General features: G+C 37.7%; 1 protein-coding gene across 7 annotated transcripts in view; it reads left to right on the top strand.

The window, feature by feature from the left end:
- RBPJ (recombination signal binding protein for immunoglobulin kappa J region) overlaps positions 1-22,644 on the top strand; it is a 223,474-nt gene that overhangs the window by 113,872 nt on the left and 86,958 nt on the right. The window lies entirely within an intron of this gene.

Below are 22,644 nucleotides of genomic sequence, written 5' to 3'. Positions count from 1 at the left end.
TATAATGTTAAAGGAACTTTAAATTGTTCAGAGTTCTTATTGTTATGGTAATATAAAAATTTGGGGTTGTGTGTGGGGGTGGGGGGAGAGTGGTGTGGTGTATTTAAATGACTAGAATAATTTAGTCTAGTGCAGGGAATAAGGGGTATTTGATCTACCAGGATTACTAGACTGAATACATTGTTCATGAGTTTTTCCCCTGCTTACAAGTTGATCGCTACTTTTTGGAAGATATGTTACCTATAAAATCATTTCATAAAGTTCCACACAGAGCGCTGCTACTAGAGGATATACAAGGTTTAGTGTGAGGGATGTTGGTGGAAAGCCTTGTTTTTTAAAAAGCTGAATCGAATTAGTAGTTTGAATTTTAATTAATGGAAAATCATGTTTCATGATTGATACATGAGGTTTTTGTGAAAATTTACAGTTTGGGTTTCATGAGTGAATTTTACCAATAATCATTTGTCTCCCTTGTTCTTAGTGCGTAATCGTTCTTTTGAAGGTAAAATCATGTTGATTCTGACTGTAAGCAAAGTGTAAATACAGTGTAATAATGGAAGGTGTTCTGCTCTGGCTTGTGTGTATAAGAATGATCACACGAACATCGTAAAAGCAACTTTTACAATTCGAGTTTCATTATTTTCTAAATTGTGTAAGACTTTTATTTCACGACCAAATAAAACAATGCCTTTACTAAATTATATCAAACAGCAGTGTATTTAGACACATACCGGAGGAGTTGTGGTTGGGAAACTTTTATTCTGGTTATTGACTATTAAATCTTTGAATTTATTGCCTGTGCATATTGCACATGTATCTATGGGGAGTATATTTTCAGGAAAAAATAGAAGACTCATAGTATTTTCAGATCTATTCTAATATATGCTTCTAGGTGTTAGATTTTAAGCAGTTAGGTTTGTTAAAAAGTTATATATTATCCTATAGCCCCAGATTTCTGTCAGTGTTTTTTAGGGGGCTAAGTTAAAAAATAGTTTGGGGGGGGCCACTCTTGCCAGCTGTAATTCATTAAATAATCTTTGGCACTCTGAATGAATAAGATATTAGGGGAAAAAAATAGTATGTTTGAAAGTTCTTACAAATCTTAATTCTAGTATTGAATCACTTTAAAAAATAAATTTTAAAAACCTGAGACTTGGCTTTAAAGCATTATTTTGGATTTTGCTTCCTTCTAATACTAAATTTCATGTTATTTCAAGTAGGGGCAGTGTTTTCTCATGGATTGACTAAAAGTTGTTATTTTTGGCATCTGGCTTTGTGATTATTTCCCAGTTACTCTACTTCCCATGGGCCAGTTTCCTAACTATGTAGTAAAATGGGAATTGTTAATAACTTGCCACATCTGCACAGGATTGCTGTGCCTTCAGATTTGCAGAGAGCATCCTTGGATGAAAGGTGTGGTTAAAGTCTAGGAATTGTTACTGAAATAAGCTGATGTGAAGTAGGTCATATTTTATAGGAAGTCAAGCAGGAGGTTATGAACTAAGTTCTTGGCAAGTCACAGTGGTGATAGTGGGATGAAAAAAACCAAAATATGTATTATAGTTTGAGTAATAAAACAGATACATTTTCCCCCCGTAAGCTTCTAGGGAGAGGGATAACTAAAACAAATTACAGGGTGGTATTTGTGTGATGTGCGCTTGTGCGTGTGTGTGTTGTGTAAGAGATTGAAGATATGTGAAACTCAAATGTAATAACACATTGTAAAATTTGGGCATGCTTTTCCTTTATTGATTTGTTTCTACATGTAGTAATAATTTTAAAAAATGGTTTCACTAGATTCTAGGCCAAGTCTGTTAATAATGACTAATTTTAAACATGCCTTATATTTTTTAATGCTTTGTCATTTGCTCTCAGGAATATTTTCTAACAACCAGAACTGTAATTTCAGACTTGACCTTTGGCCTAGGAAAGTCTTTTGCATTTGGGGGACACTATAGATATTTATTGAACAAACAAAACCTGTTGCTTCTGTATTCCTGGTAGATGATATTATGTCCCAGCTAGCTTTCCACCCCAGGTTTCTGGATTCCTCTCACGCTAACCTTTTACCTTTAATCACTAAGAACTGATAATTTTCCCTCCTGAAGCGTCTCTTCAATCTATTTCATCCTCACTGCCACAGTTCCTGCTCTCATCATTTCTCACCCGGATTACTACAGGCATTGGCAACTTCAACTTCCTCTTTCTGATTCTAGGCTCACCCCCTTTATTCCAGTTTCCACACAATCTTTCTAAAGAGCAAATCTGATCATTTCACTCCTTAGTTTAAAAACCTTTCAATGGCTCCCCCTAGCAGCCTTCATTAAGAGAGGCAGCTGAGTGGAGAGTGTATGATCTCACATTTAGGATTTAATCTGAACTGGATTCCAATTCTGTTTCTGCCGCTTAAAACCTCTGTAACGTTGACGAGTGATCTAACCTCTCCTTCCCTCTTCCATCAGTTGCGAAATTATTCTTAGCTCAGTGGGTTGCTGTGAGGATTAAATGCAAGAAAACATTTAGTAGGATGTCTGGCACACAGCAAGTGCTCAAAAAATGTTAGCTAGCATTGCATATAGCTCCATAACGACTTGATTTACCTTTTCTCCATTTGAACTGTTTACCTTTCCTTCATTTTCAATGCTCCATCCATATTTAAGAACTTGGAATTCCCTGTGTGGGCTCAGCAGCTTAATGCCTCCCTGTGCGTGAAAAGTGCTGGTTTTAGTGGGTTATAATTCCAGACTTAGGTCTGAGGATATTCTAACCGGGTCCACCAGGCTGAGTTCAGTGTGCCTTCTGTGTGTTCCTGAAGGACCCAGTATAGTTTTCTTGGAATTGTCATATTGAGTTGTAATTGTCTGTCACACCCAAAGGCTGTTAGTTACTTAGTGGCAGATATCATTTTCTTCTTAATCATTTATATATTCTTACCTCAAAAGGTTTTGGGTTTTTTTTAAAGATTTTATTTTTCCTTTTTCTCCTCAGAGCCCCCCCGATACATAGTTGTATATTTTAGTTGTGGGTCCTTCTAGTTGTGGCATGTGGGACGTCGCTTCAACATGGCCTGATGAGCGGTGCCATGTCCACACCTAGGATCCGAACCAGTGAAACCCTGGGCTGCCAAAGTGGAGCGCACGAACTTAACCACTCAGCCACAGGGCCGGGTTTTTTGACAAAGAACTTAGAGTACTTTGAGACCTTGATACAACATGGTTCATGTAGGTAGAATTTATTTCTTTATATGTATGACTTGGATTCTGTAGGGAATTTAATTGTTGAAGTACCCAACGGAGTTGCTGTTTTCAGCTACAGGCATTATAGCCCCTGAAAACATTATGGGCCGACTCTTAGGCAATAGTTCCTTTTGGATACTATTGGATGCTAAACAATACTATATTGTTTGTAGAAAACTGCCAAACTTAAATTTCACATTTTGGTTTTTGTATGGTTGACTGTGAACTGTTTCTCCAAAGGTTCCATTATTTTTAAGTGTTTTAAGTACTTCTTAGATGTGTAGGCATGTATATTAAACCTTGAGACACTATAAACTGCTTTTTTTTGGGATCCACAACATTGAACCTAACAATAAGTTGATAATCTTCAGGGAGGCTGAGGTCTTGTGGACAGATACTTGTAGATAATTTCTCCGAGTTTCAGGTTCTACCTCTTTAAGATAAGGAGCAGTCACTTTGTTGTATTTGTCTGCCAGGCACATTGTGACTATCAAGTAAGGTAAAATATGTGAAATTATAAAGACCCAACAAAACAATGTATGTGTAAGTGGTTTGTAAATAGTAAAGCAATCTATACAAATATTTTAATTATAACAATCGGTTTCTGCTGGTAGCCTTCACAGGCAGGGTGCAAGATTTTTTTATACTGCAACCTGTGGTTTGTTGATCATGTCGTAGGAAGGCAGCAGTGTAGTAATATGTGCAGAGGACCACAGCCCTTGAAATATGTGCCTTTGCGTTTTGAGCAGACATACTTGGTAAATTACTGCTTGACCATGAATGTTGTCATTGAGCCACCCCCAACTTTTTGGGTTCTACTTCTTATTGCTCTTTTCTCTGCTAGGACAACCGTAATAATGTAGGAATGTTGAATGCCCAACTGCTACCATCTCTCAGACATCTCTCAGTTCTGAATGCCCCGTAGGCCTGGCACAACATCATGGTGTTGCTTATGCCTCATTAGGCCTGCTTCTGCTTCAGGGAATGAAATGATAGCCTAATAGTGTGAAAAGGGTAATGTATTTCCTGAACATAACTTACTACTGGGGAAACTACCAGGGAAAAGCAAGCATCGGAGGCAGTCTCGATGGTTTCTGTAAGTGGTGGTAATTACCTGTCTGTATAGATATTTGGGTAGGTTTGTGTGTTGAGACAATGCATAGTGATTAGCATGACTGTTTTTCAGTCAGATTCCTCATGTTCAGGGCAGTCTTGCAAATACCTACACTATTTTAAGTTTACAAAAATGAAAAGATAGAAACTACTACTCTTTTTTTTTTTAAAGATTTTATTTTTTCCTTTTTCTCCCCAAAGCCCCCCGGTACATAGTTGTGTATTCTTCGTTGTGGCATGTGGGACGCTGCCTCAGCGTGGTCTGACGAGCAGTGCCATGTCCGCGCCCAGGATTCGAACCGACGAAACACTGGGCCGCCTGCAGCAGAGCGCGCGAACTTAACCGCTCGGCCACAGGGCCAGCCCCAGAAACTACTACTCTTTAGGCATCCTAAGTTGCGAAAGCCTTGTGATAAAAGTGCTGCACCTGTTGGATGTGAGATGGACTGCACTAGAAAATCAAGTTAACCCTTTTTAATTCCCCTCTTGCACTTCCTTTTCTATATTCAATAGTTTTGATTTGGTCTTAGAACTAACTTTTGTGCATTGTTAATTAGATGGTAGATAGAATTGTAAATGAATAAGAATAGTTGCTCATGAAAAATTTATATAATGAAAAATGTTTGACTTTATGAAACTTTTTTATTAGTATGGTAAAGATTGTGTTATGTAACTGCGATATTAGTTGCCTTATAAAGTGTAGAACCAATGTTATGGCTTTTTTCTTTATTATAAACAACTTATTGTGGAACTGATCTAATTCGCTCCAGAACATACTAGCTTTAGGCTAGTTTGCGTAATTGGAAAAGGGTCTTTGTTCCCTTTTTGGAAAACTGCAGACCCACTAAGATCTTGCTTTATTTTGCCAGCATACTTTTTTTTTTAAATGGGCTATATTGTTTTAGAGCAGTTTAGCTTCACAGCAAAATTGAGGGCATGGTACAAGAGATTTCCCATATACTCCCTGACTCCACAGATGAATACTGTAGCCTTCTCCATTATTAGCATCCCCCGGCAGAGTGGTGCATTTGTTAAAACTGGTGAACTTACATTGGTACTTTATTGTCTCCCCAAGTTCATAGTTTACATTAGGGTTTCTTTCTCCTGGTCTTGTACATTCTGTGGATTTCTCTTTCTTTCTTTTTTTCCCCCTTCCCAAAGCCCCAGTACATAGTTGTATATCCTAGTATATAGGATATACAGCACAGCTTGGTGAGCCGTGTGTAGGTCCGCGCCCAGGATCCGAGCTGGTGAACCCTGGCTACTGAAGCAGAGCATGCGAAATAACTACTTGGCCATGGAGCTGGCGCCCCAGTCTATGGATTTGGACAAATGTATAATGTATCTACAAATATATCTATCATTGTAGTGTCAGACAGATTAATTTCATTGCTCTGAAAATCCTCTGTGGGCTTCCTGTTCATCCCAACCTCCTCCCTAACCCCGAGCAACCACTGAACTTTTTGTTGTCTCTATAGTTTCCAGCATCCTTTTTCACATTACTTAACTTGTGGTACGAGTGTGAGAAAATATTTTGTGTAAAATTATCTAGTTCTGTGCAAAGCTCCTGATCCATTCACCAGCTGGAGGAGGTAGAAACATTGAATTCCCAGACATGAAGGGTTAAGGGAAATGAAGAGTATGACCATGCTTTAGTGGTTCTCCTTTATAATTGCTTTAATAACAGTATATTTATTAAAGAAACATTTGTTGAGTACTAAGTAAATAGAAGACTGCTGTGTACTGGTCTTATAAAGATGACTAAGAAATGGTCTGGTAAAGCTCATGATTTAATGGAAAGTACACAGATAATTGTAATAAAGGAGATTATAAGTGCTGTAACAGATGTATAATAGTGATGAGAACAGAGGTGTGAATCTCTTAATCGGAGGAGAGTTTATAGAAAAGGTGATAGTTGATAGGGAGTGGTAGAAAATAAAACTGGAAAGTGGTTGGGGGCCTCTTGGAGGACCTTGAGTGCCAAGCCAAGGATTTGAATAACAATCAGGGATATTAGGGGGTAACATTGAACGTTTTCAAAGAGGCTGGATGTAAACAGTGTAAAATACACTGGAACTGATGGAGACCATAAGAAATGTGTAATTGACGTCTGATCTGACTGGTAGACCTAGGAATGGAAAGACAGCAGCTCTTTCGAGTCAGGGTGGTAAAGAGAGCTTTGGAATTAGTGTGCAGTCTCTAACATAGATCTGTGGTTATGAGCGTGTCGCTTAATCTAAGTCTCTCCTTTGTCTAAAAAATGGGAGAAAATAATATTCCTGGTATTGATGTGAGGATTAAATGAGATAAGAGATATAAAAGGTGTAGCTCAGTTCTGGGAGTGGTAGGTGCTCAATAAATAGCTCCCCCGCTTCCTGGAGTAGAATTTAAAGATAAGATCGGGGGGCGTGGAAGGGAAGATGGGAAAATAAACGATTGAAACCTGGGTGATGAAGTAATTAGAAATTATGTCTGAGTGAGGTGAACAGGTGTAAGAGAACCTACCTAACAAAGTGTTTTGTTTCTTTTAGCTTTTAAATAAATACTGAATACTTATTTTTGCATACTTATGTAATATTTAACATTGTTCTGCAATTATATAAATATATCTATATTGATTGTCAACAAGCTCCGTAAGGATAAGACCGGTATTATCTTGCATTATTATGGAGCAACTGCTATTGGTCAATGTCAGTTGCTGGGTGAATGAATATGACTTGAATGAATTTAATATGTAACAGTTGCCGCTAGGTGGCACTTCGTCTAAGTGTTAAGGCTGATATTCAGCATAGATTGTTTTTTCTACATAGAACCCACGGAGAGACTGACCCCTGAATTATGACGTCTGAATCAGCTTTCTGCCATTTCTGGACTATACTTTTTGAAGTGGAATATTAAACATATAGCAAGAAGAAAACTCAGAGTGTTAAAATAGAAAAGCGTAATGGCATTAGAATATGTCCCCTAGAAAGAAGCTGAAGGGAACCTCAGAGAAATTCCCAAGTGACCAAATTCCCCATCTTCTGAATGTATTTAAAGTGAAATCTAGTGGTTAGATTTTTGGACCAGGAGCGATCCTAGTGCCTTGCTTTAGTTTTTCTTGTTAAGACTATGGATTGCTTTACAGGAGGAGACTGTGGGAATTTGTTTCTTCCTGGATTTAGTGAAGGATGATGAAGTGAGGGCTGTAGGGATACTGGGCTATGATTTTATGTTCTCTTATTTATATTCTGGTATATTGTACTCTCCCTGTTGTGGAGTAACATACCATAGAATGTTGCTCCATCCTGTGTCACAAATGTTACAGCTTATTAAATCCGTTAGATACAGGAAACTTCAGAGCTGGAGAAGACCTTCCTAGTCATGTGTTCTAAAGTAGCCACTCATTTAAAGGTGGACACAGACAGATTAAATAGTATACAGTTAGCTAATGGCTGGTGGAGACACATTCAGTGATTGAGCTGGGACTAGTTCCTGGTTGGTGGTTTTAGGGGAGACTTATTCTGGTCTTTTTTCTGTTTATACCACTCAGCCTTTTAATGTTCCATGCCATTTGCTTTTTTTTTTTTTTAATAGTCTTTTTTTTTCCTATTTTTGTGGGCTTATACCAAGAATACAAATCTCTCAGCCCCGAGCCTGGTTGGTGGAGGGCTGCTGTGCCAGTGTTGCTTAATAAACGGTCAGCTCGAAGCCTGCCTGTTCTTTCCTCCTTTGCTGTTTTCAGGTTCTTTATGCTGTTTGTGTTCTTTATCTTGTCTTTCTGACTGACTAGAGTGGCCCCTTTGAGGACACATTTATTCTCACCTTGCATCTTCTCACCCACTCTGCTTTAGTTGCCCATAATCAAGAACTGCCTGGGGACTTGCCCGGTGGCGCAGGGTTAAGTGCGCATGTTCCGCTTTGGGGGCCTGGGGTTCCCCGGTTCGGATCCCCAGTGCGGACATGGCACCACTTGGCAAGCCATGCTGTGGCAGGCATCCCACATATAAAGTAGAGGAAGATGGGCATGGATGTTTGCTCAGGGCCAGTCTTCCTTAGCAAAAAGAGGATGATTGGCAGCAGATGTTAGCTCAGGGCTAATCTTCCTCAAAAAAAAAAAAAGAAAAAGAACTGCTTGGCTTCAGTTGCTCAAGCTCACTCTAGTCTCTGCCTATTGCCTCCCTGGCTTCTTAGTTCTGCCACCTGCACTAAATTGCACCTGGCTGTTTCTAAAGCGCCTGGAGGAGAAAATGGAAGGGGAGACTGAGAAAAAATAAGACTGTCATATAAGGAAGGAGGCCACAACTTGAAATTTTATACTGGAAGATGGGCTGGTTTATGAACCTGATGATTTTCGTACAGTGATTTTTCTATTTTATATGTTACGACAGTAATACTCTCTTGACTATAGAATTGATTAAATCTGTTCTGTCATCTGTGCTTATCCAAATGTCTAGGAAGTGAATTAAATCTATTTCAACATTCCAGAGATAGTAGTGAGAGTTTTGGTAATTTACTTAGAGCTTATATAATAATGAGTGTCATAATTTGATTAAATGGATAGTATTGAATTAGTAGGGGTTGCCACTTCGCTATTGTAATGTTTAAAAAACAAACCTGGATAGCTTGTAGCTTTTGAAGCTTATTTCATAATTACTAGTAAACAAGCCATTCTTCATCCTGGCCTTCTCCCACAATATACAGTGTAATATGTACATTTTACATACAAAATTTAGTTGTATGTCATTCATTTAAACGTAGTTTCTTAGCTGTAACTCTTGAAAGTCTTCAGCTGGTATATTAAATAACTTTTAAATTATATTAGAATTTAAGTTCATGTGCTAGCTTAGGTGTGCAGTTGATTTATTTTTTCATTTCATTTTTAGCTTGTTTCTATAATTTCAGGGAAGTGGCTCTCTTGAGGTGGAAGTTTTTCTTAAGAGTTAATTAGTGTCATCTCTATACACATCTTGATTATTTTTCTTATTAGAAAAATGTGTTATAAGACATTCAAAAGTTATTTAAATATATCATGTAAAGTGAGCCCCTGTAGTCTTCCACCAGGAAAGTAACTACTGTTAACAATCGGGAGTATATTTTTTAAGGTTTTTTTTTAAAGATTTTATTTTTCCTTTTTCTCCCCAAAGCCCCCTGGTACATAGTTCTATGTTTTTTGTTGTGGGTCTTTCTAGTTGTTGCATGTGGGACGCTGCCTCAGCATGGCTTGATGGGCGGTGCCATGTCTGTGCCCAGGATCCTAACTGGGAAACCCTGGCATGCCGGAGCAAACTTAACCCCTCGTGGCCGACCCCCAGGGTTTTTTTTTTTTTTTTTAAATACAAATGCTAACATTCTGTTTTATATTAAAAATGTTAGTAGTTTAGCAAACATTAAGGGGATTAGGAAACTGACATTTTGTTAAATATCTACTGAGTCCTCAACTACAGGGGTTTGGTAATGTAACTGAAGTTCACACAGCTTTGCTTCTGCCTTTGCCATTGCACTACCCTGTACTGACAGCTTTTGTTTATCGCTCCACCTAAATGGCAATCACCTGAAAGCTTCCACGCTCACTGCTAGGTGGTAAGACAGTCCCAGATATAAATAAGTCTAATGCAAGGCTTTAAGGAAAAGAGGATTATATTCTTCTCTGTTAGATTACTCTAAAAATAAATCTGTTTTCTAGAAATGCATTCAAAGCTACACTTGACTAGTCTTTGAACTCAAAAGTTTCCCTGAAGTAGCATTATTCATCTTTAAGTAAAATTTTAAATAATCTGGTCAGGTACTTGTGGGATGTTCCGTCAGTTAATCCTCCTTCTCACTTAGTATTTTCAGGTTTTATCATGTCTTTTTATTTTCCTTACTAAAGACCAATTATCAGGTCTTTTAATTATTTTGTATACACATTCTGTGGCCTTGGACAAGTTATATAATTGCATTGTAATTTAAGTTGCCCCTTATGTAAAATGGACAGCGTATCTCAGCATTCTTGTGAGGATCAAATATATGTATGCAGAGGGGCTGCCAGACTACGTCTGGTCTATAAGAATTGCTTAATGTCATTTTCCTTTCTTACCTCTCATTCAAGTCACTGCTGTATGTTTTCGTTACCACTTGTCTCACTTTATGTTCCTATTTGTGTTACATATATATTTTTTTAGTTTAACTTTGTTTTTATTATTTTTTATTTTTTTGCTTGAGGAAGATTGTCCCTGACTTAACATCCATGCCAATCTTCCTCTGTTTTTGTATGTGGGACACCACCACAGCGTGGCTTGATGAACAGTGTGTAGGTCTGTGCCCGGGATCTGAACCCTTGAACCCCAGGCCACTGAAGCAGAGCATGCAAACTTAGTCACTACGCCACTGGGCTGGCTCTTGTGTTACATGTTAAAATCTGGTTTTCACCCCAGGCCATCAGTAACCTTTCAACTGGATCCCAAAGCCTCATTTCAGTTATCAGCCTATTAACTTTTCTGCATCTTTTGTTTTTTGTTGACCATGATGTCTTTATTCTTGACTAACAAGATACTATCTTTATCTTTTGCACATTCCGTCTTTTCTTTGCTACCTAAGCCTTCTCCAGTCTTAAATGTAGTTTGCAATCTCTGTCTTTCTGTTCTTGTCTTACATATTCTTTGATTTTCTATCTGTATCGTCAACTCAGATGTTTAGATCCGTATGTCTAAAACTCCCATTGGTTGTTCTGTAGGCTCCTAAACTTGGTTTTTCTAAAAATAATTTGTTGTTTCCATCACCTAGACCTGTTATAGCATCCTATAAAATAGGCTTGATATCTGTTATCAGTCCCACTGTCCATCTAGCTGTCACAGGTAAAAGTGACTTCAGAATCTTGCTCATTTCCTCCCACTCTCTTATATCCTTATTTTGTTAATGACCAAGTCTTTCCCTTTCTGCTTCCAGATTTCTTGTCTCAGATATTCTGGGCTCTCCTCTACTTGCTTGTTGCCATTACTTTTTTCTCTAGGCCTGTTTTCTCTCATAGTTGGACTGTTGTCATGACTTGTCAGGTGCCCCGCCCCCCCCCCCCCCCCCCCCCCCACCGTTGCCATTGCTTCCTTCTTTAGTCTGTGGTTGTTGGTGCTTTGTTAGTGTACACCTGATAGTTGGGGGTTTGTGGGGCGGCTTGGTTGACCTAATTTTGTTGTAAGTGGTGTCCATAGATTTTGATTTTGCTGTCTAGTTGCTCTGTCTTACATGGGAGAGATTGAAAAACTATGCTGCAGCTACCACCATCCTAAAATCCTGTCTGAGTTTTAGAAAAAGTCATCAGATAGTGCATGTTAATTGTGAACTAAATCAGTGTAAAGTGAATAAGATAGTTCCTCTACACACCTAAATGCCAACTCCAGAGATATGCACTGTTTACAGTGGGATGAATATCCCTCCAAACTCAAAATTAATTCTTCTTGCCATGGTTGTCTTTGTTTCTTGCACATTGAGAAAGGCAAAATCATGGTTACTCTTTTTATGAAAGATTCCGTAAAAGTCGAAGTAAACTTTTTTTGCTCACATTAAAGGATGGAATCAACATCTTTAACATTGACATCAGGTAGTGCAAATGCTACATATATTTTTTCTCCTGATAACAAAAGTAACAAAATAGAAAAAGGGAGAAAAATCATAATTCTATCAAATTAAACACAAGTAACATTTTAATGTATATTTATCCTTTCAAGCATTTCTTTTTAAAAAATGTTTTGTCATCCCCCAAAAGTAATATGTAGATGTATTGTAAAAAAGGCTCAAACAGTAAATGTAGACAGTAAGGAGTGGTGCCTCCTGCTTCTACACTAGATATGGTCTTTGTTTAGAGTGTGTGTAGCAGTCTTTCATACTCATAAAATGCATTTACACGCATATGTAATCTTTTTTTATTCCTTCTGTTGGTCCTTTCTTCACATAAATTGGATCGTACAAAATAAACCACATATTGTCCTTCCCCTTGCTTGGGAACATATTTCTTGTGTAGCTCTGGGTGTTAGTAGGTGTGGCTCCCCATTATTTTTAATGGCTGATTTGAGGTACTTTGCAACTTTTCATTTTTTGTATTACTGTCGTGAACACATCTGAGCATGTGTGAAGATATCTAAAACCTGGATACTTTTAAGTGGAGTCACTTTTTTCATGTTTATTGGTCTTTTGTACTTTTCTTGTGAATTGTGTATGTATAGCTATCCAGTTTTCTGATGAAATATTCTTTTTCTCATTTTTTTTTTAAGATTTTATTCTTTTCCTTTTTCTCCCCAAAGCCCCCTGAGACATAGTTGTATATTCTTCGTTGTGGTTCCTTCTAGTTGTGGCACGTGGGACGCTGCCTCAGCGTGGCTTGATGAGCAGTGCTGTGTCCGCGCCCAGGATTCGAACCAACGAAACACTGGGCCGCCTGCAGCGGAGCGCGCAAACTTAACCACTCGGCCACGGGGCCAGCCCCTTCTTTTTCTCATTTTAAGAACTTTTTATTTTCCAGATAGTACTTTCTCAATTTTATATTATTTTCTTCTAGTTTTTCCTTTATCATTCAATTTTATTTATTGTCTTACAGAAGTTTAAAATTTTTATGTAGTCATATTTATAGTTTTTCCATTGGCTTTGTGTCTTGCTTATCTTCCTCGCCCTGAGATTATGAAAGCATTTTTTATGTGTTTTTCTTGTGTATGTTCTTTTGCGATTTAAAAAAGAAGTTAGCCCTTTAACCCTTCTGGGAGATTTTCTTTTTCTCAGTGTATTATGTTATGTGGGTTCTAACCTTATTTTTTCCAAGTGTATGACCAAATATACAGCATTTGTTCTCATATACTCAATCTTTTCTGTCCTCCTTTCTGTTGATATAGAGCTGTGGTTCTTAAAGTGAGGTCCTTAGACCCCCAGCAATAGTATAGTCTGGGAACATGTTAGAAATGCAAATTCTTTTGCTCCACCCCAGACCTCGTGTATCAGAAGCTCTGGAGGTAGGGTCCGAGACCTGTTTCAGCAAGCCCTCCAGGTGATTCTGATGCCTGCTGAAGTTTGCAAATCACTGTGAGAACTCCTCTACTTGGGCTCTAGATCCCATCCCTTCCTAGCTACTCTAGGACATTACACTGGCCAGCTAGCCTTCCCTCTCTCTCTGGTCTCAATTTTCACCTTTCTACTGAAGCATTCTTGAAAGTGTAGAGACATGCTGTTATTTCTCCTTTGGACTCCACACTCGCCTCTAGTTCCCCATTTCTCTTTTCCTCTTTGCAGCAAAATTCCTATAAAGAGTTCTTTCTGTCTCCAGTTACTTTCACCCCATTCTCCATAAGCCTACTTCAGCCAGGCTTTTGTCTCCACCACTCCGATAAAACTGTTCCTTTCAAGATTGCCAGTTCCTTTCACTCAGGTGAATGGTCAATTTTTAAAAAATATTCTCTGACTTGACTTGATCAGCAGCATTTGGTATCTTGGATCACTCCCTTCTTGTTCAAACATTTTTTTCATTTGGCTTCTAGGATTGCACACTCTTATTTTCCCATAGATTTTGGCACCTTTTTCCTGGTTTCCTTTCTAGTGCTTTCTCATTTTACCACATTTATCCAGCTTTTTATCCCGTATTCCATGCTACTTCCCTGTTTTATTTTTCTCACTTGCAGTGTCAACTTCTAACAGTATGTGTTACTTGCCTTTTTGTCTTTCTCTCCCCTGCTAGAATATAGTGCTTGGTACATAGTGGATTCTCAGTAAGTATTTGTTGAACGTATGAACAAATGAAGTGTTCTAACAACATCAGTTTTTGAATGCTCCATCCTTTCCCACTGATTTGAAATGCTACTTTTATATGTTGTACTCATAAAGTTTTATGGGCCCTCTGGTATTAATACAGATTCATCTAATGTGTTTTAAATGTAATCTCTTACCTGACTGTGGTGTTCAGTAACCTTGAGATCTGTTGTGTTTAGCCCTTGCTGTTGTCTGGTGAGGAAGATAGTGTGACTCCATTTTGTTTTACAGAAATTTAACTTTAAGGTTCACCTGCTAGTTGCTGGGAGAGTTGGAATTCAAGCTCATGTCTCCGGATTCCAAATCCATTGCCGTGAATATCTAATGATTGTGTAATTTAGTATGTGATAATGCTTCTGGGTGTTTCTCCTCTTCTACACTCCCCCCCCCCCCCCAAATGCTTGGTTGACCCTGGAGCCCCTGCCTTCATTCCAGGTAGAGTATAGATCTGGGGCAGGAGGCTAAAGTTGAACAGGGAATTGATTTATGTGGGATTTTAAAAAAATAGACTTTATTTTTAAAAACAGTTTTATGTGAGATTTTGCCTCTGCTTTTCAGTATACAATTTTAGAAGAAAGATTCAGGAAAGAACAGAGACTGATGGTCATGAAATAGATTCTGTTTAACACTAATTTGATGTTAGCACTGCTTCACTATTTTTTTTTCTTTTTGCTTGAGGAAGACTAGCCCTGAGCTAACATCTGTGCCAGTCTTCCTCTACTTTGTACGTGGGATGCCTCCACAGCATGGCTGATGAATGGAGTAGGTCCGTGCCCCGGATCTGAACCCATGAACCTGGGCCACTGAAGCTGAGCACACAGCACTTTAACCACTCAGCCATGGGACCAGCCCACTACTTCTCTATTTTTCAGCATAAATGGTATCTCTTTGATCTAGGCATTAAGTTAAACGTGATACTATATGTGTCAGAGGGCCTAGAAAATGATTCTGTCACCATACAAATGAAAAGTATTACCGTTAAGAATGAATCAAGAGTCTCATGTTTTTTGTACTCCAGATACATTCATTCTTTCTATTATACTGGGGTACTTTTAATTTGGTTTTATGTAAAATTGTTCTATAAATGTCATTTTAAAGTTTTTGCCGTCAAATATTGTTGTTTTTCTAATAACTAAGACAGCAGCTGTGGATGTGGCTTAAAAACTGATGAGCATCTACAATGATGAGCCTTTATGGAGCAATGAAAGGCTGCTTACAAATTGTAGCCACGGTTGCAATGAATTCTTTGTTTGTTTGTGAATCCCCAAGGTTGAATGTGTTTTGAGGGGGGTGAGTTAGGATAATCCAAACTGAGAGAGTGTTTCTATTCTGGTCATCTTTGGAGCAATAATTTCTGCTACTGCTTTTTCTTTCTTATGACTTTGAAAGAATTCGAAAGACTTTCCTGACTGTTTTGATGATTCTTTCTCTAAATGTGTTATTTGATGTGTAAAGGTAAATTGTAATTTTAAGATGTTTTATAGGCATGTTTTCTGTCATCAAATATTTTTGCTCTCAGTAACTGCTGTGTGTAATAGTGTCTGTGGGTGACGCTGTACCTACCTCTACTGTCCAGTACTACAAATGTTGAGTTGTTGGGAACAAAACATATTCTGTTTGGTATGATTAGCTCGTACATATAAATAGTTTTAAGCACAGTGCATATACCTATTTTTATTTCAAAAGTGTATGGTTTTGATATGTTACTGAGCAGATCCGAATAGTTAACTATAAATTATTAACGGTAGTTTTACTCTGAGATATTAAAGACCACACCTGGAACTGAGCTACAAGAAATCAGAGAGCTGTGTTACTTTCTATGAAAATATCTAGAAGATAAAAGAATTCTAATAAATGTTTATTTCAAAAAAAAAAAAAGAAAGGGTGGAAGAGCAATAGTTGAAACAAATGTGGTTCCCTGACTAAAAACCCCACCACTGTATATGTGGGATTATGGTCGGTACTTTTTTTTTTTCTTTTAGGGAGGTTAGCCCTGACCTAACAACTGCCACCAATCCTCCTCTTTTTGCTAAGGAAGATTAATCCTGAGCTAACATCCATGCCCGTCTTTCTCTATTTTATATGTGGGACGCCTGCCACAGCATGGCGTGATAAGCGGTGTGCAGGTTCATGCCTGGGATCCAAACCAGTGAACTCTGGGCAGCCAAAGCAGAGCACGCAAACTTAACTGCTATGCCACCAGGCTGGCCTCTGTCATCATTATTTTGAAGTTCTTAAGAGTATATATTTGCAAATCTCTGAATTATTTATATATTTAAATCATCATGATAGATTCACTTTATTTGTAAAGGCAGTGGGTAATGTGCTTCCTGATCATAGATTGTTGAGTATTGAAGATGTTCAAGAAGTACAGGTTGAATATACTATTAAAATTAACTTTTGTTGTTGTTGTTAAATATAGTCTTGTTCTTCTTACTGTTTAAAAGAATTTAAACTTTGACGGTAACATCTGTTCTTTTATTGTGTGGGGCATATTTTCAGGAGGACTTTATGCATGTTAAAAATAACAGATTTTGTGAATTGTAGTTATTACCCACAGTCACTTTTAGATATAAAAGCATTCCCAGTGAGTTACTTCTGATTCATAACCAAATTTTAGCAGAGCAGATGTAGACTACCAATGGAATAATTAGCCAAAAAATATTAGGGGATTAGAGAGCCCTTTGTGTAACATTTAACTTTAATTTCTTGGCCAGTTTATGTGAATAATTAAAGTTTTGAACCAGTTAAAATTTCTTTTCTTCTCTTGAGATTTCACAGTTGTCACTGATAGCTGTAATCACGAGGGAAGTAGCAATATTATTTCCATCAAACAGATGGCTTTTCTAGCACTGGTCCCTAACAGTGCCTACCGAGCTTCATGTTTATTTTGGACAATTTTCTAATAACACCAACTTGGTATACTTTTGAAAGATGATACTTGATAATAGAATATGACACAGATATTAAAATGACTTAGTGAACTTGAGAACTTCCAAAAGTTCTGTATATAATTCCCATGCTCTTGGGGAGTGTAGTCTGTTCCTGTGAGAGGAATCACCTAGTGGTGGATACTAATGCCTCAGCTGGCCTCTCAGGGATTCCTTAGCTACCTCTTCCACTTCTTGACTTTCATTAGGTTAGCTCTGCCGTCAATGTGCTATTTTCATTTTTGCTTATTAGTCAGATAACCAGCCCATCCAGTGCTTTGAGGCATTGGTAGCTTTTTACTAGGATTAAGGATAGGTTTTCGTTGTGTATGAGGAAGATTTTCAGAGACTACAGTGATGCAAGGGCTTAGAATTACAAAATCACATCTTTTTTCAGCTCTAATGTCAAGCTTTTGTAGAGATTTTACTTATTAATAGGATTACCCTTCCCTTTTTTTAATGTGTCTGTTTTCCTTCTCCTGTTGGAAATTTAAAAACGCAAACACACACGTTGGAGATGCACATGTATATGTATGCTCCTGAAGTTTCAAAAACACAGTCAACTATTAAGATTCTAAAAACTGTATTTATAGGCTATATTTACTCGATAGCAAGAGATGCCTGCTTTTTGAAGTAATTAATGACATCTGAAGGGAACTCAGTGACGTTTTGGAGATATGTGAAGACAGGTTGCCTTTGGAAAGATAGGGTGGGTCTTTATTTCTTTAATATAAATGGCTTGGGCAAGTTATGAAAGTGATTAGAGTCATGGTGGATATATCTCAACTTTGGAGCTTTTAAAAATTTGTCAAGAAAGAGAAAAATTCTATTGCTTTACACCTGTTATTGGGGGAAGGATGGTGCAGTTTGTTGAGATGAAATGGCACTGGGATAAATGGCATAGTTGGGGAGTTGAGTTAGTATTAAAGGGGAGAAATTTTTTTTTTTATTAAGATTATGATAGTTAGCAACCTTGTGAAATGACAGTTGTACATCATTATTAGTCATGTTGTTGGTACACCACTTCACCCCTAGTGCCCTCCCCCCACCCCGCCTTTCCCCTGGTAACCACCGATCAGTTCTCTTTGTCCATATGTTAACTACCACCTATGAGTGGAGTCATACAGAGTTCGTCTTTCTCTGTCTGGCTTATTTCACTCAACATAATACCCTCAGGGTCTATCCATGTTGTTGTGAATGGGACAACTTTGTCCTTTTTATGGCTGAGTAGTATTCCATTGTATATATATACCATATCTTCTTTATCCAATCATCAGTTGCTGGGCACTTAGGTTGGTTCCATGACTTGGCTATTGTAAATAATGCTGTGATGAACATAGGGGTGCATGGCACTTTTGGAATTGCTGATTTCAGGTTCTTAGGATAGACACCCAGTAGTGGGATGGCTGGGTCATAAGGTATTTGTATTTTTAACTTTTTGAGGAATCTCCATACTCTTTTCCATAGTGGCTGCACCAGTTTGCATTCCCACCAACAGTGTATGAGGGTTCCTTTTTCTCCACAGCCTCTCCAACATTTGTCACTCTTGGTTTTGGATATTTTTGCCATCCTAACAGGTGTAAGGTGATATCTTAGTGTAGTTTTGATTTGCATTTCCCTGATGATTAGTGATGATGAGCATCTTTTCATGTGCCTTTTGGCCATCCGTATATCTTCTTTGGAGAAATGTCTGTTCATGTCCCCTGCCCATTTTGTGATTGTGTGTTTTGATTTTTTATTGTTGAGTTGTGTGAGTTCTTTATATATTATGGAGATTAACCCTTTGTCGGATAAATAACTTGTAAATATTTTTTCCCAGTTAGTGGGCTGTTTTTTTGTTTCAATCCTGTTTCCCCTTGCCTTGAAGAAGCTCTTTAGTCTGATGAAGTCCCATTTGTTTATTCTTTCTATTATTTCCCTCATCTGAGGGGTTATGGTGTCCGAAAAGATTCTTTTGAAGCTGATGTCAGAGAGTGTACTGCCGATATTCTCTTCTAGAAGACTTATTGTTTCAGGCCTAATCTTTAGGTCTTTGATCCATTTTGAGTTTATTTTAGTGAATGGTGATAAAGAATGGTTGATTTTCATTCTTTCACATGTGGCTGTCCAGTTTTCCCAGCACCATTTGTTGAAGAGACTTTCTTTCCTCCATTGTAGGCCCTCAGCTCCTTTGGCAAAGATTAGCTCTCCATAGATGTGTGGTTTTATTTCTGGGCTTTCAATTCTGATCCATTGATTTGTGCATCTGTTTTTGTATCAGTACCATGCTGTTTTGATTACTGTAGCTTTGTAGTATGTTTTGAAGTCAGAGATTGTGATGCCTCCAGTTTTGTTCTTCTTTCTCAGGATTGCTTTAGCAATTCGGGGTCTTTTGTTGCCCCATATGAATTTTAGGATTCTTTGTTCTATTTCTGTAAAGAATGTCGTTGGGATTCTGATTGAGATAGCGTTGAATCTGTAGATTGCTTTAGGTAGTATGGACATTTTAACTATGTTTATTCTTCCAATCCATGTACATGGAATGTCTTTCCATCTCTTTATATTGTCATCGATTTCTTTCAAGAAAGTCTTGTAGTTTTCATTGTATAGATCTTTCACTTCCTTGGTTAAATTTATCCCAAGGTATTTTATTCTTTTTGTTACGATCGTGAATGGGATTGAGTTCTTGAGATCTTTTTCTGTTAGTTCATTGTTAGTGTATAGAAATGCTACTGATTTATGTATGTTGATTTTATACCCTGCAACTTTGCTGTAGCTGTTGACTGTTTCTAATAGTTTTTCTATGGATTCTTTGGGGTTTTCTATATATAAGATCATGTCGTCTGCAAACAGCGAGAGTTTTACTTCTTCATTGCCTATTTGGATTCCTTTTATTTTTTTTTTCCTGCCAAATTGCTCTGGCCAAAACCTCCGGTACTGTGTTGAATAAGAGTGGTGAAAGTGGGCGCCCGTGTCTTGTTCCTGTTCTGAGAGGGATGGGTTTCAGTTTTTGTCCGTTGAGTATGATGTTGGCTGTGGGTTTGTCATATATGGCCTTTATTATGTTGAGGTACTTTCCTTCTTTACCTATTTTATTGAGGGTTTTTATCATAAATGGATGTTGGATCTTGTCGAATGCTTTCTCTGCATCTGTTGAGATGATCATGTGGTTTTTGTTTCTCATTTTGTTAATGTAGTGAATCACGTTGATTGACTTACGGATGTTGAACCATCCCTGTGTCCCTGGTATAAATCCCACTTGATCGTGGTGTATAATCTTTTTGATGTATTGCTTGCTGTATTCGGTTTGCCAAAATTTTGTTGAGGATTTTTGCATCTATGTTCATCAGTGATATTGGCCTGTAGTTTTCCTTCTTTGTTTGTCCTTGTCAGGTTTGGGGATCAGGGTGATGTTGGCTTCATAGAATGTATTAGGGAGTGCTCCATCTTCCTACATTTTCTGGAATAGTTTGAGAAGGATAGGTATTAAATCTTCTTTGAATGTTGGGTGGAATTCTCCAGAGAAGCCGTCTGGTCCTGGACTCTTATTTTTGGGGAGGTTTTTGATTACTGTTTCTATTTCTTTCCTTGTGATTGGTCTATTCAGATTCTCTATTTCTTCCTGATTCATTTTGGGGAGGTTGTATGAGTCTAGGGATTTATCCATTTCTTCTAGGTTGTTCAATTTGTTGGCATATAGTTTTTCATAATATTCTCTTATGATCCTTTGTATTTCTTTGGTATCTGTTGTGATTTCTCCTCTCTCGTTTCTAATTTTATTTATTTGAGACTTCTCTCTTTTTTTCTTAGTGAGTCTGGCTAAGGGTTTGTCGATTTTGTTAATTTTTTCGAAAAACCAACTCTTTGTTTCATTGATCCTTTCTACTGTCTTTTTTGTATTCAATATCATTTATTTCTGCTCTAATTTTTATTATTTCCCTTCTTCTGCTGACTTTGAGCTTTGTTTGTTCTTCTTTTTAAAGGGGAGAAGTTTTTGTTTTTGAGCCTGCTGAGTTTGAGGCCCTTGTGAGAGCTAGATGAAGATATCCACTGGCTAGTTATGTATATGTATTATGCCTGTGGTTCCTGGAGCTCAGGAGAGAGGTCAAGGTTGGAAATACATACTTGAAGACTGTTAGATGGTAATTAAAAGCATCTCCTTGGGGAAAGTTGGAGTTAAGCAGAGACAAACTGCTGGCCAGCATCAACATTTAAGGAATGAGTAAAGGTATATAAACCAGTGAAAGAAAACTAAGAACAAAAGAAGTGGGAGAAAACCCTAGACAATGCAGTGTCACGAAAATGAGGAGAGTACCTCTAGAAGGAGGGAAACCGATCACTTGTGTCAGATGCTGCAAAGTGGGCAAATGAGAGAAATCCAAATGTTCACCAGATTGAGGACGTCAAAGACCTTGGCAAGAACAATTTCAGTGAACTGGTGGGAGCTATAATGTGGTTTGTCATGGGTTGAGGAAGTGGAGACAACTTTTTGAAGAGCAGTGGCTCTGAACTTGGTGGGAATGGAGCCATAGGTGTTGTGATGGAGCTTTGTAAGGTGGGTTAGGCTTGACTCATTTAGATGCCTGATTGGAAGGAAAGAACACATATAGAAGGAGATGAAAGTTAGATTGAAACTCCTGTTGGTGCCTTTTCTATATAACATTGTGTAGCTTCTCATGAATTAATGGAAAGCCTGCGTTAATTAAAAGGAGTTTTGTTGGGGAGGGGAGCATACATTCAGTAATTCTGTGACTATGGGAACATTCATGAATTTGATTCTCTTAACTTTTCAGTCTTTTCACATCAACTGTCTCATTTTAATGAGGGAAAACATTCTATATTGTTTTCCTCCTGGAGGGGTGATGTTTATGCTTTGATTCTCTCATATTTTTTCCTTGGTCTGTCTAGTGATTAACTGAGGTGGTGGATTTAGTTAATTCCTGTGAAGCTAAAGAAGGTTGCCTCTCTTTGGGGTCTTTATCCAGATACTGCAAGAGCTATGTGGCACATGCGGCATGTTTTTTTTTTTTTTTTTTTCTGGTACCAAATCATAGTCTTTAGACTTTTGGTCACCCGTATCACTAGAAAGTTAACATGTACCCCAATATATGTGGTTATGTATTAGTAAATTATAGTGAATTGTGTACTTTACTAATAAAGACATTGAAATATGTACAGAAATTTGAAATGTTAAAAAATATTGTGATAAAAATGAGGTAAACGAAGTTTTAAAGGTACTTTTAATAAAATGGTAGAAACCATTTTTATCCTCAAGAATTTTTTAGTGAGAGCAATGTATTTAAAAATCACTTTGTTGTCTTTTTAATTGTGGTAAAGTGTGCATAATATACTTAACTATTTTTTTAAATTTTGGTTAATATTTTGTGACAGGAGTTATTCATAGGGCTAGTTCCGAGTTCATTTTATTTCTACACAAATCAAGTGATTTTCCTAGCTGAAAAGCCATTGATTAAATGCCATGCTTACCTTCAGTGTTTTTAATTTTACAGAAGTATCTGTGAGGTAGTATACTACAGGAAGCTGCTTGCCTTCACAGAAGTTATCTATTTAGGATGTTTTTATATAAGAAAAATGAGTAACTCATCAAGTTTCACAACCCTTTTAAGTGCTTTGCCTGGAGA

The sequence above is a fragment of the Equus caballus genome, chromosome 3, assembly GCF_041296265.1.
Source record: "Equus caballus isolate H_3958 breed thoroughbred chromosome 3, TB-T2T, whole genome shotgun sequence".
NCBI lineage: Eukaryota > Metazoa > Chordata > Mammalia > Perissodactyla > Equidae > Equus > Equus caballus.
The sequence above is the reverse complement of the archived record's forward strand: the minus strand, read 5'-3'. Positions and strand labels throughout refer to the sequence as shown.